The sequence below is a fragment of the Chiloscyllium plagiosum genome, unplaced genomic scaffold, assembly GCF_037043375.1.
Source record: "Chiloscyllium plagiosum isolate Xiang-an unplaced genomic scaffold, Cpla_swu_hap1 HiC_scaffold_21, whole genome shotgun sequence".
Classification (NCBI taxonomy): Eukaryota; Metazoa; Chordata; class Chondrichthyes; order Orectolobiformes; family Hemiscylliidae; genus Chiloscyllium; species Chiloscyllium plagiosum.
The window spans coordinates 38,606,521-38,624,469 of record NW_028270159.1 but is presented as its reverse complement, the minus strand read 5'-3'; the positions used below and the strand labels follow the sequence as shown (position 1 = coordinate 38,624,469).

General features: G+C 42.3%; 1 long non-coding RNA gene across 1 annotated transcript; it reads left to right on the top strand.

Moving 5' to 3' along the window:
• Window positions 1-6,783: 6,783 nt before the first annotated feature.
• LOC148146129 (uncharacterized) lies at window positions 6,784-17,437 on the top strand. Its single transcript, XR_015760782.1, has 3 exons — window positions 6,784-6,953; window positions 13,817-13,881; window positions 16,844-17,437. It is a non-coding gene; the product is annotated as an uncharacterized LOC148146129 (long non-coding RNA).
• Window positions 17,438-17,949: the final 512 nt, after the last annotated feature.

The window sequence follows — 17,949 nt, the reverse complement described above, 5'->3', positions numbered from 1 at the left end:
CACATAGTTCATCGAGAAACATGTATTTGAATTAATTCAAGAGCATGTGCAGCTATTTCTGGTCATTTGAGGGAAGGCACAAATTGCTATTTTTGATTTAACATTGTTTTGCTCTTGCCATTGAGCTGTCTGTCCCATATGTCCATTTGATTCTACCCTCATCATTCAGGAGAGTTATGAATTTATTATTTGCCATATGATTATAATGTTCCAATCATCTTATTGTTTCTGATTGCAAGACGGGGGGTGGGGTGGTGGAGGTGTGGAAGGGTGGTGGTGGGAGGGCTGTTACTGATTTGAACTGAGTAGGAGGGGAAGAAGTGTGGTTGTACAAATTGCCACGGGGCAGAGTGTGATTATGAACTGGAGATCAGACTGAACTAAAAATCTGCTTCCAGGAGAAGGTAAGGATTTGGGTCAGTATAGATAATAAGGATAAACAGTCTTAACACAGATCCCTATGGAATAAGTCGGAACGTTATCAAAATCTCCATGATATTCCAGATGCATAATGCCGATTGAGCGAAATGGGAAAGACTTGCTCTTCATTTCCAGAATTGTGAGTTGAGCATTGGAGACTTCTCTGGGAGTCTAAGCAAGGAATCTTTAACCCTTTCTCCTCACTTGCCTATCATTGAAGTCGAGCTATTTTCCCAGATCGCACTTGTTACCTTTTTCAAATGTTGATGCAACATTAGCAATCTTTGATCTACGGGAACAACTCTTGACTTGCGCCTTCAAAGATAAAGCTTCTATGTTGTTGAACTTCAGTGTTAACTGCACATTACAACCGTGACAACTGACATACTCTACTGACAAGGTGACTTATATAAAATAGATGTTCGAACACCAAGTAAACGACAAAGAACTGCAGATGCTGGAAATCTAAAATAAAACTGAAATTGATGAAGAAATTCAGCAGATCTGGCAGCCTCTCTGAAGACAAGGCAAAGTCGATGTTTTGGGTACAGTGACAGCCCACCCACCACCACCCCCAGAACTGATTACAGCTAAGAAAAGGTGGTATGTATGTTGAAGTTACTAGGAGTGGGGGTGGAGGTCAAGGAGTGAGTGATAGGTAGAGATGGAGACCCGAGAGGGAAAGGACAAGAGTTGGACAGACAACGGAATGGAGCTGGGGAGAAAGGAAAGCAGATGATAGGAACCATTACTGGGTGAAAACAGGTTGGCTGTGATGAAAGCAGCCCATGACCAGGCCAGGGATGTGGGGGTGAGTAAAGGACATGGGAGGAGATATTTCTTCCACAATTATTTAACTTGATACTGAGTTCTGAAGGCTGTGAGGTTGCCGAGTGGGAAATAAGCTGCTGTTATTCCATCTGACTCTGAGCCTCACTGGAATTCTGCAGCAGGTTCAAGATAGGAATAGTGGCCAGGGAACATGGTGTGTCGATGAGATAGACAACTTGAAGCTCAGGGTCATTTGTGCACATGGAACATTGGTGTTCCGCAAAACGGTTGCCCAGTCTGCATTTTCTCTCCCCAATTTAACCATCACTGTTCTGATGGATCCTTGAATGTTTCTGTACAGTCTTTTATGATGTTCTGATTCCTAACATGGCTTTTAAAAATGTTACTAGCTATCCACTGCTCCCTTCTAGCCAGATGCTTTGTATTCAGAGTTTGTTCCCTTGACTTGAACTTGATACATCTCCCTGTTCTAGTCAGAGTTAATTTCTTTTAGTGTATAAAAGTATTTTAACTGTGGTCTGCTTTGGCCTTGTACATGACCATGATTAATTCAGGTTAAAAAAGAATTAAGAAAGCCAAAGATGTTCTTAACTTTGTTTTCATCTACCAAATGTTGTTGAACCATTGTCCTTGTGTTTGCTGACCTACACTAACTCCCAGTTTGAACATTCTGCTTCGAGTTTCCTCCACCTCTGACCCTACCCGACCAACTCCTGCAGCCTTGCTACCCTTCAGAGGATCTGTACCCTTCTAATTCAGGCCGCTTCGGCTCACCAGCTTTAATTTCCACCACAGTTGGCTGGACTTTCAGTTACCAAGGTTCTAAGCTCTGGATTTCCTTGATGAATGTGGAATTCTAATTGATTTGCATCTGCCAAATTGAAGTGGGATTCAAAGCAGACATTTCACCCAATTCCATGGATTTCTCACCCGTGAGATTCAGTTAAACTACCCTCCATCTCTTATTGAAAACTGGTAACCTTGATTACAACTAGGTACCTCTCATACAAACCTTGATCAGTTTGACTAATTTTGAGAGCTGCTGGGGTATGTATGGCTCAGAAAGATAGACTGAGGTGAAAAATTCAGTGTAGTACATGAAACTACATTTTGAGGAACTCAGCTGTACAGCATTCATTTCTGTTATGTTGGCAATGAGGCAGTCAACAAAGTTTAGGCAATTTGTGCTTCGCTGCATTTTGGTTTGACATTTCTGACACCTGAATTAACCTCCCAACATTTGTTCATAAAGTACATGTTTTTGTAAAGAATTGATTCACCATGTAAGTTCAATTGTAGTGGCTGAAACTGCAGCTCAATAAAACTGTGAGGGAAAACAAACCCATGTCCTTGAGTGAAGAATCACATGTCATGCAAATGTTATAATAGAACTAATTTTGGAACTATCTTTTCTGATATTTTCTAAACCTCCCTGGAAGATGGGTCAGGGCTTCAAAAGGTGTTTTGTTTCACAGATGATAAAAAGCTTTTGATGCCAAATATTTCAAAACTTCAAAAGGTGCAGTACTTCGATAAGGAGCTATGCTTCACGTTACATTGCGTATACATTGCGTAAACTTAGCTTGGATGTAATTTTTAAGTTTAAGGTATGAGTAAAAGATAATTATATTTTCAAAATAACCTATTGGTTTGAACCAAATGAAGGATTAAACCAGTCTGCTTCAGCGAAGGTACAAAAGTTGTATTTTTCCACAAGGAGTTTTTTTTTTGCAGTTATTCTCAGGATGTTGGTGCCTCTGGCTATGCCAGCATTCAGTGCCCATTCTCAATTACCCAGATGGCAGTTACAAGTTAAACACATTTCTGTGGGTCTGGTGACACATGTAGGCCATACATGGTAGCAAACAACAAATATCATTCCCTGAAGGATGTTAGTGAACCAAGTAGATTTTCCCAACAATCAGCAATGGTTTTGTAAAAATTGTGATGATGCTGTGGTTTGTCCTGGTTTATTTTGAGAGAGATTCACTGAGAGGTAACGGACCATCTTTGGTAACATAAACAGCTTATGAGGCCTTGTTTTATTTTAAAGTTGGAACAATAGAAGCAGCCTGGCTGGGTGTGGCCACCTCTCACAGACCAAGATTTCTAGAGGCTTTTTTCAGTTTTTAGTTATTAGATTCAGCAGTTGTTACTGGAGTCTTAAGGTAGAAGCTTTATTTTCCCTCTCTCAGTTACAGCTAGAAGCTAGGATTTCTCTTTTTATTACGAGTGTTGCATATAAGAAAATCTGTTTTCTCAATTTGCCTTTTTGCCATGGGGCATGTTTGCGGGATGTTTTATTGCATTGGAGCAGTTAATTAGTAATTACTGTAACTGTTACTCTGTTAAATTTTCCAATAGAGTTGTTATTCTAAGTTGTCCTTTCTTTTTGTTGTATTTTGCCTATAGTGTTTGAATAAATTGTGTTTTACTTAACATCAAGTAGTTTGACCAATCAAATTGCATTCAGCACACAGCACTTTACAGTTGCCTTTGAAATAAGGAAATGTTAGGGTCTCGGCTACTTTGTCAATATATTTTGAAAGGGTCAGGTCTGGTCCTTAAAACCATTAGACACTTCATCCCAGACATTTTTTATTAGGCCCCATTTGGAGTACTGTGTCCAGTTTTGGTCCCCACACCTCAGGAAGGACATACTGGCACTGGAACGTGTCCAGCGGAGATTCACACGGATGATTCCTGGAATGACAGGTCTAACATATGAGGAACGGCTGAGGATACTGGGATTGTATTCGTTGGAGTTTAGAAGATTAAGGGGAGACTTAATAGAGACGTACAAAATAATACATGGCTTGGAAAAGGTGGATGCTAGGAAATTGTTTCAGTTAAACGAGGAGACTAGGACCCATGGACACAGCCTTAGAATGAGAGGGGGTCATTTCAGAACAGAAATGCGGAGGCATTTCTTCAGCCAGAGAGTGGTGGGCCTGTGGAATTCATTGCCACGGAGTGCAGTGGAAGCCGGGACGCTAAATGTCTTCAAGGCCGAGATTGATAGATTCTTGTTGTCTCGAGGAATTAAGGGCTACGGGGAGAACGCTGGTAAGTGGAGCTGAAATGCGCATCAGCCATGATTGAATGGCGGAGTGGACTTGATGGGCCGAATGGCCTTACTTCCACTCCTATGTCTTATGGTCTTATGGTCTTATTAATTCAAATTCCATCATCTGCAATGGCGAGATTTGAATCCAGGTTCACAGAACATTGCTTGTGTCTGGATTAATAGTCTAGTTGACCCACATTTGAGGACCAGGAGGCATGGCTTTAGATCACACCATTTCACCCTGCACTATAGCAGTCTGGGCTTGCTGGTGGACACTAGTGGAAATGATGGAATTAGAATATTAACAGTCTGTGAGAACAGCAGTTCCATAATTCAGGAAACAGCAACAACTCTCCTGCTGTGGTTCAGGAAACATACTGATCTGTTGAAAAAGCAGATTGAACCTTGGTGAATCCTGTATGACCCTTGGAACAAGGATATTGACAGTCATGATGGCAGAAATTGACGCTTACATTGGACCATTGTCTTGCAATGGATATTGTGATCTCATCAGTTGCTGCACCCTGTTGGGTTTCATTGGTATACCTCTGGAGATTATCACTGCTCTACATTGGTAAGGAGGAGCATGAAATTCTGGGCTAAGTCCTGTACCTAGTTGATGCTGGTGCTTTGCTCCTTGACCTTATGCACAGCTTTACTGATTATGTACATCCGTCGGCCTGCTTCTCTTGCCTGCCCCATCAATATCCTCTTGTGCTCCTGTTCACTAATGTTTGCTAGGAACTGACTCTTGAGTTATTCTTGAGCATCCCTCCTTCCAGTGTGCATTGTACCTGGTATCTCACTATGTGGGGAACTGTCCTCTCTTCTAGTCTCTAAACTATACATCATTTCAGTATTTAAAACTGTTAACTGTGAGTTAAGCTTAGCAATTTCTCCATCGCTATCAGTGACAGTGCACCTATCTAAGTCAGGCCAGCACTGTCTCCTCCTCGGAGGTTAAAACATGTAGGTGTGTCAGCCCTCTTCCAGTTCTATACTGTTACCTCCTCTATACCTCACCTTCTTCGACACAGAAAGAGCAAGTGTGGCATGGTTAAAGAGCTGATAGTATTTGCATGCTGTGACTTATGAGTATAAGGTTTGCATCAGTGCTGAGTATGAAATAAATGGGATTCTTCGTAAGCAATGGGGGTGAAGTGAATGAAGGATTGATTGAGGCTTGTCATGGAGCTGATTAGGTAAAGTCATTTGAAGATCTGTGTCCTCACCTTGACAATACATCTCAAATCATTGAAATACCTTCCTGCATCATCCCTATGCACATCCCTGTTCCTAATTCCCACTGAGGAGATGGCATCCAGTCATGGGATATCTTTCCCAGTTTCCTCTTCAGACATCAGGACCTCCATTACATTCTCTCTTCTTCTCCCTCAGCCTTAAAGGCATTAATTCTGGATAAGCAAGGCGGTGAGAGGTTATTGGGTTTTTGGAAGCAGTGCGAATAAATCATGTCAACCATGATCTTATTGAGTGGTGTTCAGACTCAAGGACCTGAGAAGCCTTTTCCGTGATGAATTTATACATTTGTATGTCAGCAATTATTCATACACCCTCTGTCTCATAAGTTCAACAATTCCTCTGATATCACGGGTCAGATTTACTTTCCAAAACTCTCCAGCTTCCAGTAGTCACAATGCACCTCCCCTTCCCCTTAAAAGATACAGAATATCTTTAAGTAGTGCTAGCCATTCACAACATCAGACCTCTGCTGTGTAGAACCGATGAATAGTGCACATGGCATTGGCTACAATCAGCTAACCTCCAGAGCAGCAGCCACATGAGTTTACCACATGAACTGCGATTCACTGAATGTAACAAATAATATTCTGTTTAACTCTCAAAACTTTTCATTTATCAGGGTCTGCAATGTTTGCCTGCTGAAAAATCCAAACCGTAAGACCTTGCATTAGTTTGAGAAAGAGACTGGATTAAATTACCAGCTTGATTTGCAATATGAAATGGAGATTTCCTGGGTTTAACATCGAGACAGTGCTGTCAAATTGTAGCTTTACAAATTAATCAAAATGATTCTGTCTCAGTAGATTCAAGTATGAGTGCATTCTTGATCTATGTTTCAGCTGGAAGTTTGTATCGCACAAATCACATGCTGGTATCTTTTATTTTTTTCTACTCAAATTGTGATGTGTGTTGTGATATCAGAAAAAAAAATTCATAAATAATTGTCCAGACAACAGTTTCTTGACTACAGTTACTGGCAAGACACCTCAGGAAGGTAAAAGCAAAATATTACAGATGCTGGAAATATGAAATGAACAAAAAATGCTGTGGAAACTTATTTCTGATGAAGTTTCATGCAAAATGTTAACTTTGTTTCTCTATCCACAGATGTTGCCAAACCTGCTGCGGAGTTTTTACAGCATCTTCTGCACTTGGTTCACTGAATGAAACATATTTATGCTATTAAAGAATTAAAAGGATTCAGCAAAAAAAAATTCATGCATTTAAGATTTAAAGTTAAAGTTTCATGTTTGTTCATCATCTGCTATGATTCCTTTTCATATGAGAAAATGAGGATTGCAGATGCTGGAGAGTCAGAGTCAAAAAGTGTGGCCCAGGAAAAGCACAGCAGGTCAGGCAGTATCTGAGGAGCAAGAGAGTCTTAAGCTCTTCTTCAAGAATTAGGTGGAAGGTGAGGCCAAGGGGGATGAGAGATAATTGGGAGGTGGGTGGAGCTGGAGGTATGGTAACTGGAAATGCAATAGGTGAATGGTGGGGGATGATGGTGATAGGTCGGAGTGGAGGGTGGAGCGGATAAGTGGTAAGGAAGACAGATCTTTAGGACTGTTGGAGCTTGGATAAGGTGCAGGGACAGGAGATGAGGAAACTGGTGAAATCGACATTGATTCCACGTGGTTGGAGGGTTCCCAAGGTGGAAGATGAGGTTTTCTTCCTCCAGGTGTCAGGTGGCTAGGATTTGGTGGTGAAGGAAGCCCAGGACTTGCATGTCCTTGGTGGAGTGGGAGAGGGAGGTGAAGTGGTCGGGCACAGGGTGGTGTGGTTGTTCAGCGCATGTATACTGGAGATGTTCCCTGAACCGTTCGTAAGTTGGCGTTGTGTCTCCCCAGTGTAGAAGAGACCATATCGAGAGCAACGGACACAGTAAATGAGGTGTTTGGATGTGCAGGAAAATAACTGCCAGATGTGGAAGGTTAATTCAGGGCTTTGGATAGAGGAGAGGGGGGAGGTGTGAGTGCAGGATTTGCACTTCTTGCAGTGTCAGAGGAAGGTGCCGCAAGTAGAGGGTGGGTTGGTGGGGGCATAGACCTAACAAGGGAATTGTGGAGGGAATGGTTTCTGTGGAACGCACATAGGTGTGGAGAGGGAAATATATTCTGGTGGTGGGGTCTTACTGTGGGTAGCAGAAATGGTGAAGGATGATGCATTGCATCTGGAGATTTGTGGGGTAGAAGGTGAGGACCAAGAGAGTTCTATCCTTGTTGTGGTTGGAGAGTCATGAATGTTGGGGGGGGGGGGGGGGAAGGAGGGCCCAAAGGGGCTGAGAGTTACATGGGGGGCAGTGGAGCAACTGTAACAAGGATAGAATTCCCCAGTCCTCACCTTCCACCCCACCAATCTCCATATAAAACACATCATCCTCTGCTGTTTCTGCCACCTACAATCAGACCCCAACACCAGAGATATATTTTCCTCCCCACCCCTACCTGCCCTGTAGAGACCACTCCCTCTGCAATTCCTTCATTACGTGCACGCCATCCATCAACCCACCCTTCTATGTAATAGAAACAGTGAGGGGAAGAACATTTAAAAAGCTCCTTTACAGCAGTTCCACCTGCCGGAGAATTGCAGATCAGGACATTAGCAGTATTTTTAAAAACATTTCATTTACTCATTTATGGACTGTGGAAGTAACTAGAAAAGTCAGATTGACTGCCCATCCTGAATCACTCTCATAAAGTGTGTGGTGAATGGTATTTTTAAATGCCTGCAAAACATGTGGTAAAGTGACTCACATATTGCTGTCGTGAAAAGAGATTTTGAATTTGACCTGTAAAACTGAAAAGTCAGGATAGGATATCACCTGCATGGATACATTTCCACATGCCTGTTCCTTTTGTCGTTATAGACGGTGTTAGTTATAGGTTTGGAAGGTACAATCAAAGAGGCTTTAATGGCTTGTTGGCATGCATGTTGCAGATGGTGCCACTGTGTACCAGTTGATGGGTGAAGTGTTGATCAAGCAGAATGCTTTGCCCTGGGTGGCATCCAGCTTCTTTGGTGTGAATGGAGCTGCACTCACCCAGGGAAGTACCTTCCTTTGCCACCGCAAGAGGTATAAAACCTCTGCCCACACCTCCCCACTCACCTCCATCCAAGACCCCAAAGGATCCTTCCACTGTCCAGCAGAGATTTTCTTGCACATCCAAACACCTCATCTACTATGTCTGTTGCTCTTGATGTGGTCTCCTCCACATTGGGGAGACAGGACGCCAACTTACAGAACATTTCAGAGAACACCTCTGGGACACATGCACTAAACAACCCCACTGTCCTATGGCTGAACATTTCAACTCCCCTCTGACTCTATCAAGAACATGCAAGTCTCCACCACCAGACTCTCACCACCAGACGACTGGAGGAAGAAAACCTCATCTTCCACCTTGGGACCCTCCAACCACAAGGAATCAATATCGATTTCACCAGCCCTCTCATCTCCCCTCCCCCACCTTATCCCAGACCCAACCCTCCACTTCGGCACTGCCCTGTTGAACTGTCCTACCTGTCCATCTTCCTTCCTACCTATCTGCTCCACCCTCCACTCCGACCTATCACCATCACCCTCCCACCTTCATCCACCTATCACATTCTTAGCTCCCTTCCACCCAACCCTACATCCCTTCCATTTTTCCCTCGGCCCCCTTGGGCCACCTCCCCAGCACTTCTGATGAAGAGCTTATGCTCGAAACGCCAACTTTCTTCCACCTCGGATGCTGCCTGTCCCGCTGTGCTTTTCCAGCACCACAATTTTATCACCAAAATTCATTTTCATCCCAAATAAAATATGCTGATGTTTCCTTCCATCATAAGGTCTGAAGTAAGAGGGGCTGCTCATTAATGAAATCACAGTATTTATTTCCATTTTCAATTCTTCAAATATTGGACCAGTCTGTGTCTCCATGCAGAAGACCTGAACAGGATCCAGGCTTAGGCTGATGTAGCAAGTAGCACTAACACCACAAAGTGTCAGTCAGTGATTATCTTCAATTACAGTCTAATCATATTACCTTAATGGCCAGTGACACACCATCATTCCAGCCCTTCCCCTCAAAATTAAAACAAAATCGAGAGAGTATGAAAAGACACTGACAGCTAAAATAGAAGGGAATTGTTGACCAGAAATAGAACTGGACTTACTAATATAGAGGCTACTAGAGCAAGTCAGTGTTTAGGTATCACTCAGCAAATGACTCTCTAAAGGCTGTACAAAGTGAGAAGCATGAGGAAATATGTTCTACTTCCCTGGGTGAGTGCAGCTCCATTCACACCAAAGAAGCTGGATGCCATCCAGGACAAAGCATTCTGCTTGATCAACACTTCACCCATCAACTGGTACACCGTGGCACCATCTGCAACATGCATGCCAACAAGCCATTAAAGCCTCTTTGATTGTACCTTCCAAACCTATAACTAACACCGTCTATAACGACAAAAGGAACAGGCATGTGGAAATGTATCCATGCAGGTGATATCCTATCCTGACTTTTCAGTTTTACAGGTCAAATTCAAAATCTCTTTTCACGACAGCAATATGTGAGTCACTTTACCACATGTCCTGCAGTCATTTAAAAATACCATTCACCACACACTTTATGAGAGTGATTCAGGATGGACAGTCAATGCTGACTTTTCTAGTTACTTCCACAGTCCATAAATGAGTAAATGAAATGTTTTTAAAAATACTGCTAATGTCCTGATCTGCAATTCTCCGGCAGGTGGAACTGCTGTAAAGGAGCTTTTTAAATGTTCTTCCCCTCACTGTTTCTATTACATAGTTAATCGAGAAACCTGGCAGCTGCTCAAACTTGCCTGCTAAGGGAACATAAGTTAAATGATTCAGAAGCAGGATTTGCACTCGAGTCTAAATTATTCAAGTCTCGTATCATGTTAGTTAGTGCTGCCCCTGTTGCAATCAACTTAAATTTGTTCTAAATGACAATTACGAATGCTCACTTAATTTTTTTTTCTACCCAGCATGGTACAGGAGTTTGAACAGTTTATACTTCACAAAGTATGATGGATGTGGGTGGTGATACAGCAACTATTGGGGTTCAATTAGTTGAGCTACAAACTATGCTCTAAATAGGCAGATTTTGAAAGCAAACTAATGTTGATTCATGGACAAATGGATTTATTTTTCCCAGAACATAATTGTAAAAGCGTCACAGTTCCTGTGGAGACTAAATTTAAGGAATGCTTAATATCTAAAACTCAATGAGCTTTTCACGCACTAGGAACCACGCAAAACCATTATTAAATGTTGAATCAATTGTGTAGTTTTTGCAGAAAAAGTCATGAGTCCAAGAATTCACATGGCAAATTAAAATTTCTGCATCTGATTTGAGAGACACTGACGAAAGTTGGACCATGCAATGCAATCACTAGTCACTTTGAGATGAACATGCATTCAACTGCAAGAGAAATTTTATTGATGCTATTTAAAGGACCTGCCATAAAACATTCAAATAAAATGATTTCGAGTAACCTCCACCAGACAGATCTGTAGCCATACACATGTGCTACTTTGAACGACGTAGTCAAAGTGCAATCAAGTACATTCCTATAAAGAGGCCGATGGACCAGACCAGACCCCCTTAAAATATTTTAGGAAGGTAGCCTGCACTCTATCATTTTCTTATTTTAAAGGTAAATGGAAAGTGCCACGTTCCAAATGCCGTGCAACTGGTCCAACTACTCAACGTTCAATGACACACAATTTATTTAAACACTATAGTTGAAATACAAACAAAAGAAAGGCATTTATAACAATTTAACGATTGGAAAACTTAACCGAATAGTAGTTACAGTATCTATTTCTAATTAACTGTTTCACTATAGTAATATCCCATAACTACATCCCTTGACAAAAAGGCAAATTCAGAAATGATTCTTATATGCAGTTCTCCAATCCAGAAGGAAAAAAACCAATGAGAAATTTTGGAGAAAGTAGCAGCGAAGAGACATTTACTGAAGCTTTTGACTGTTGTGAGACCCCAATGACTTCTTATGCTGATAAGAAAACCAAAACCCAGAGATCTGGATCTTTGAGAGCTGGCCACACCCACTCAGGCTGTTTAAAACACCCCAAGGCCTCACAAGTTGTTTACACTAGTTGTCTTCAATAGCCAGTTCGGCACCTTTGCTTGACAATCTCTCTTCAAAACAAAGGACAAAATAAACTTTTAAAGTGACACCATCATCATGAAGGGAAAGATAAGACAAACAAATCAATCGCTATCTGGATGCCAAAAGAAATAAAGATTAAGTTGAAGGAAAAAATGAGTGCTTATAACAAAAATCAGAACACAATTGAGAACGAGGCTAACTATAGAAGGTTCAGATTAACATTGACAAAACAGATAAGAGAAGCAAAGAAAGAGTATGAAAAGAAGCTGGCAGCTAATATTGAATGGAATCAAAAGTCTGTTATTGGAACATAGTTAGTGGTCTTATGAGATGGAATAGAGCTGTTTGGAGACCAAAGTGGGAGATTAAAAATGGAGGTAATGTGCACAGCTGTTTTTAATCAAAGAAGATGGTGTTATCTGGATCATGATGAGGAGGTAGTTAAGGGTTTAAAATTGATAAGGAGTAGGTAGTTGGTAGTTTGTCAGTACTTGAAGTTGACCAGACATCTGGACCAAATGAAATGCATACAAGGATGCTGAAGGAAGTAAGAGTGTTAAATATTGAGGCATTAGCAATAATATTTCAGTCTCTCTTAGATTCAAAGGTGGGGCCAGAGGACTGTAGAGTTGGAAATGTTATATCCTTGGGGATAAAGAGTAGCCCTGTACTTCCAGGTCTTCAGTTTAACCACAGTATAAGGGAAGATTTAAAAGTGATAATTAGTGACAAACTTAGGAGTCATTTGATAGGTTGGCTAAAGAAGCCAGCATGGACTTGTTAAAGGCAAACTTAGTTTTCTAACATGTTAGAGTATGTTTTTGATCAGGAATCAGAGGTTCATGGGGGTAATTCTATTGTTGTGGTGTCTATGGACTGTCAAAAGGCATTTGATAAAGTAACAAACAATAGAATTGTGAGCATGGAAAGAGCTCATAGAATAGCAGTGAAAGGTGCAACACAGATATGAAATTGGCTGAATGATGTGAAATAGTACTGGTGAATGGTTCATTTTCTTAAACTGGAGAAAGCTTTATCATAGAGTTCTCTCAAGATTGATGTTAGGAGCCCTGATATTTTTTTAAGTCCCCAGTCTTGATGTACAGGATGCAATTATAAAGTTTGCAGATTATACACAATATAATGAGAAAGGTAGTTTAATACTTGATGAGGACAGGGATAGGTTGGTGGAATAGACAGAAATGGGGCTGGAAATGTGTTGCTGGAAAAGCGCAGCAGGTCAGGCAGCATCCAGGGATCAGGAGAATCGACGTTTCGGGCATCAGCCCTGCTGCGCTTTTCCAGCAACACATTTCCAGCTCTGATCTCCAGCATCTGCAGACCTCGCTTTCTCCTCGGAATAGACAGAAAGGTAGCAGATGAAAAGTAATGCAAGGAAGTGGTGAATTTGTTCATTTTAATAGGTAGGCTGGAGAAAGGTAATATTAAATGAAAGGTCCTTCTCTAAAGATGCTGCAGGAGTAAAGGGACCTGGGTTGATATATGCACAAATTATTGAAGATAACAGGACAGGTTGAATAGCAAATAAAGCCAATGGCACCCTGGCTGTAGAGTATTAAAAGTTATGCTAGAACCAAGTAAAAAACACATTGGTTCAACCTCAAATGGAGTATTGTGCCTGGTTTTAGGTTCCACACTTTTTAGGGTGTGAAGTCAGTCAAAAGGTTCACAGAAGTAGTTGCAGGGATGAGGAATTTCAGTGTGTAGAAAGGTTGGGGAAGTTGGACCTGATTTCCTTGATTAAGAGGAGGATAAGAGGCAATTTGATAGTGGTGTTAAAAATCATGAGCAGTCTGAACAAAATAGAGAGGGAGAAACTGTTCCCATTGGTGGAAAGACTGAAAACCAGAGAATGCACATGTAAGGCAATTGGAAAAAAATAGCAATGACATTGTGTGAGGGGAGGAAACGACATGTAGTGCATCCTTAGAATCTGGAATGCAATGCCTAACACTGTGGTTGGTTTAGTTAGACTTTAAGAAGTGTAGTGGATTCTTAACTGAAATGGAAACATTTGCAGAGCTGTGTGGCAAAAGGCAGTGGAGAGTGGCAGGAGGTGAATTGCTCCTTCAAAGGGCCAATACAGATTTTGTTTTATTTCTCTCACAGGATGTGGGTGTCACTGGCTAGCCAGCATCTGTTGCCCGTCCCTAGCTGCCATTGAGAATGTGGTGGTGAGTTTCTACTATATGGGCTGTATGGCCTCCTTCTTTGCTTTAACCATTCTGTGATTCTAAGGAGAGATTGTGGATGCGATATAGTGTTTTTAGAAGTGCTGAGATGAGTTTCTGGATTTGGCAAGAAATGTTACTGAATTCTTACAGAGAGGGTGGTCTGTCTGCACAAAGGCTACAAAAGGTAAGGTTGGAGAGCCCATGGATCTGAGATACAATGCAAAGCCTGAGCTGAGACTGGGGATGAAGAAGCTCAGAAGAGGTGTGAAAAAGAGACCTAGACTGTCTCCTGGCCAAGCTGTCTGTGAATATCTATTCAGAATCTGACTCCCTAAAAATGGCATCCATTTACCAAACTACCTGCACCAAGCCCACTTCTCAATTTATTTATCCCAAGAAACCTGCAATAAAAGCCACTAACCATTTTATTAAAAAAATAACATTTAACAGTATAAACAGAATTAACAATTTGGCCTTGTATATTCCTCTCATGTCTATCCCAGTGGTGTCTAGCTGTCCTAATGCTTCGACACAATGCTGCCCCAGGGGCTGCAGTCTCAGCTCGGAGAAGGCTGCTGACATTTACTAATGGAAGCTGGAGATAACACAGATAACCAGCTCCAGGCCTCACAGGCAAGGATTGGGACTACAGCATCACTGCATGGACAGCAGCAGTCTCAGCTGGCTTGTTGAAAGGGTCAGTTGGAGCAGCAGTGATGACAGTATGCTCAGAGAGGATGGCAGTTTCCTACTTAACAGTGCCACTGTCACTCTCTCACAGCAGCTCCTTGGTGAGCTTTGTAACCTACTGGAACTCAGACTGCGGGCCTGTTGACTGAGAGCTGCAGCCATGAAGGCATCAGTCTGACTCTGAACGTCAGCCAGCATGGATCTCAGCATTATCCTCTGAGTGACCAATGGAGCACCCAGGGAGATGATAGCTTCCATTATGTTTCAATAAAAATTGCTGAAAGGGGTCCAGAGATTGCATTGCTCGTGAGTCCACAAGTGGACACCATGGCATCTCGGAATCTTTGGTTGTGCAAATAGAATTGGCCACCATCTGGATGGGATGGGCTCCAATTTCTATGCATGGAGCAGCAGGATGTTATAGTAGCTCTCAGGTATAAGGGGTTTCATCTGGGTGTAGTGGATAGGGGTATCATATGAAAGTGCATTCCCCTACCTTTAAACACCATGAGGTGTCATTAATATTCTTATTCTCCCAGGCCCTTGGAGCCAGACTATGGGTATTGGTCTCCCTGGCTACCTCCTTCCTTCACAGTTTTGCATGAAAGTCTCCTGTATCTCTTCAGGAAATATGCCCTCTTGTGCCCTTTTGACCCACCCTGGGATCTCTTGCAATGCATTCATTAATTGGGTGCTCAACTTGTGTAAGTTATATTTGGAATCGGTGTGAGGAGATAGTCAGCAGCTGTTCGTTTCCACTGATTATTGAACCCTTTCAGAAGAACAGGCTTCCTTTAATAGAAGCTGCACCAATCTTGTTGCTAGGTCCTGAGCTAAGTATTCAAACCAACAGCAACACAGCTCTTAAGCACACTGGGCCCTATGCGAAAAGCATGCCGATTAAGAAACAGCCCAGATTTAGTGGAATCAGGTATGGGTAGCTTGCATTTCACACTCCCACACCTGAGAACAGACTTAATGGAATTTTTAGTATCCGTAAGAACAGGTTTACCCGTATCTGTGAATCTCATTTCTCACCACACACACCAGGAAATTGGCATGAAGAAACTAAACCTCAAGTACAGGGCGACAGAAAAAAACAGCACCATTAAAAAAAGACTCTTTAGAAACCTTCCTTGAATGAAAGCATTGGTTACCAAAATAAATGTGTTTGAAGAATCTGATCTGCTGAAACGAGAACAGTGTTACTGAGAGTTGGTGAGAGCTCCAAAAGAGTTTGAAAATCACAAGAATTCAGACTGAACTCTACAGTACTTTGGCAAAGGACAATTTTTGTTGAGTTATTTAGAGGCTTTATTTCCAGGACGTCTCATTATTTTGTGTGATCATCCAAAACTCATCTCTAACTACTAACTCACCTCCTCGCGGTGCCCCCTCTTCTGATGCCAGCTTGATTTTTTTTCCACTCACTGTAGCTGGAAGAATTCACCAATGCTGAAAAATGTGTTGCTGGAAAAGCGCAGAAGGGCTTATGCCCGAAACGTCGATTCTCCTGCTCCTTGGATGCTGCCTGACCTGCTGTGCTTTTCCAGCAACACCTTTTCAGCTCTGATCTCCAGCATCTACAGTCCTCACTTTCTCCTAGAATTCACCAATGGCAGGATAAGCTGGCATGTACCCTGATTCATGGATCTGGTACCACCTGGAAAAGTACCTGGCACTCCAGAGTTGTCCTGCACTACCAAAGTCTCTGAGATTCCATGGAGAAATGGCACTCCATTATGTGTCAGGAACTTTGAGATCTTGCTGGATGGTGCCTTTCAGAAGGAGATTGTCCTTTTCTCTGAGGATGGTCACCAAGGCTCATTCCCTACCACTCTCACTATTGTATGCCGCATCGTCCATCACTCCCTCTCAGCTACCCAGTCCCCCTACATTACTAATTCCGCAGGGTTCCAGTGCTCACTCACTCAGGACCCCTGCTGATCTTTGCCCCACATCAGTGCTAACCACTATACCACCCATTTTCACCTCACTCCAACCCTCCCTGTCTTCTGTTCCAGGAGAAAGTGGCATTTAAAACACTTGAGCGAGTATAGGGGTGTTAGACATTTGATTCCTTACCCCACATGATAGGGAGGATCCCAGCTCTCCTACAGAGATTCAGAGACATTCAGATGCCAACTCCAAGTAAGAAGCATTATTCACTGTTGCGTAACTCTCTCAATGCACAGGAGGATAATGATTATGTACTCCTAACTTTATTATATCCCTTGGTCATGAAGCTTTGACTGCTTTTTGTATATTGCAGATACAAACAGCATGCCCACTGAGACCATCATAATGGGGGCTGCCCTGCAAGATAACCCCCTCCCCTGCTCCTGCGGAGAACAATATGGAAGTATCGGAGGGAGCACTGGAATGGCTGCCTCCTGGACCACCCCCTACCAGCTCAGGTTCAGGCATCGTGCTCGGCATTTTATTTAAGCATGACTTGGAGGTGCCGGTGTCAGACTAGGGTGAACAAAGTTGAAAATCACACAACATCAGGTTATAGTCCAACATGTTTATTTGGAAACTTTTTTGAAGTGCCGTTTCTTCCTCAGGTGATTGTGGAGAATAAGATCATAAGACACAGGATTTATAGCCAAATGAGTACAGTGTCATGAAGATGATTCTTTAAACAATTTTAGATCAAGTCTTTCATCTTTTAGAATGGGATGTGTTGATTTCTGTTCCTTGATATGTAAATCCCAGAACTTCTTTTACTTTCTCAAGAAATGTCTATCTTTTCTAACAATAGGTGCCATTTCAGCTCAGACAATGCATTAAGGTGTGAGGTCTGTCTGTGTCCCAATGTTGATTTCTAAAGTGGAATTTACAGAGTTTTACATGGAGTCATGCAGTTTTTGAGCAAAATAAAATGTAATTCTGAAAAAACAAAATGCACCCCATAAACTTATATGTGTGCGCTGGCAGGAAAGACAGAGTGAGTGTGTGAGTGCATGTGATAGTGTGTATATGTGTGTGAGTGTGATGGGGTATACGCCTGTGAGAGAGTGCATGCGTGGGTGTGAGTGCGGAGAGTACATGTGTGTGCTTATGAGAGAGAGCATGTGTATGAGAGAGAATCTGCATGGGTGTTTGAGTATGTAGGAGTGTATGTGTGTTTAAGAGAGTGTATAGTACAATGGGGTCGCCTGTAGTGTGACATGAACTAAATATCCCGGTTGAGGCCATTCCCATGGGTATCGAACTTGGCTATCAGCCTCTGCTCGGCCACTCTGCATTGTTGCTTGTCCCAAAGTCTGCCTTGGAGGATGGTCCCCCGAAGATCTGAGGCCAAATGTCCCGGACCACTGGAGTGTTCTCCAACTGGGGTGGGAACATTCCTGTCTGGTGATTGTTGTGCAGTGC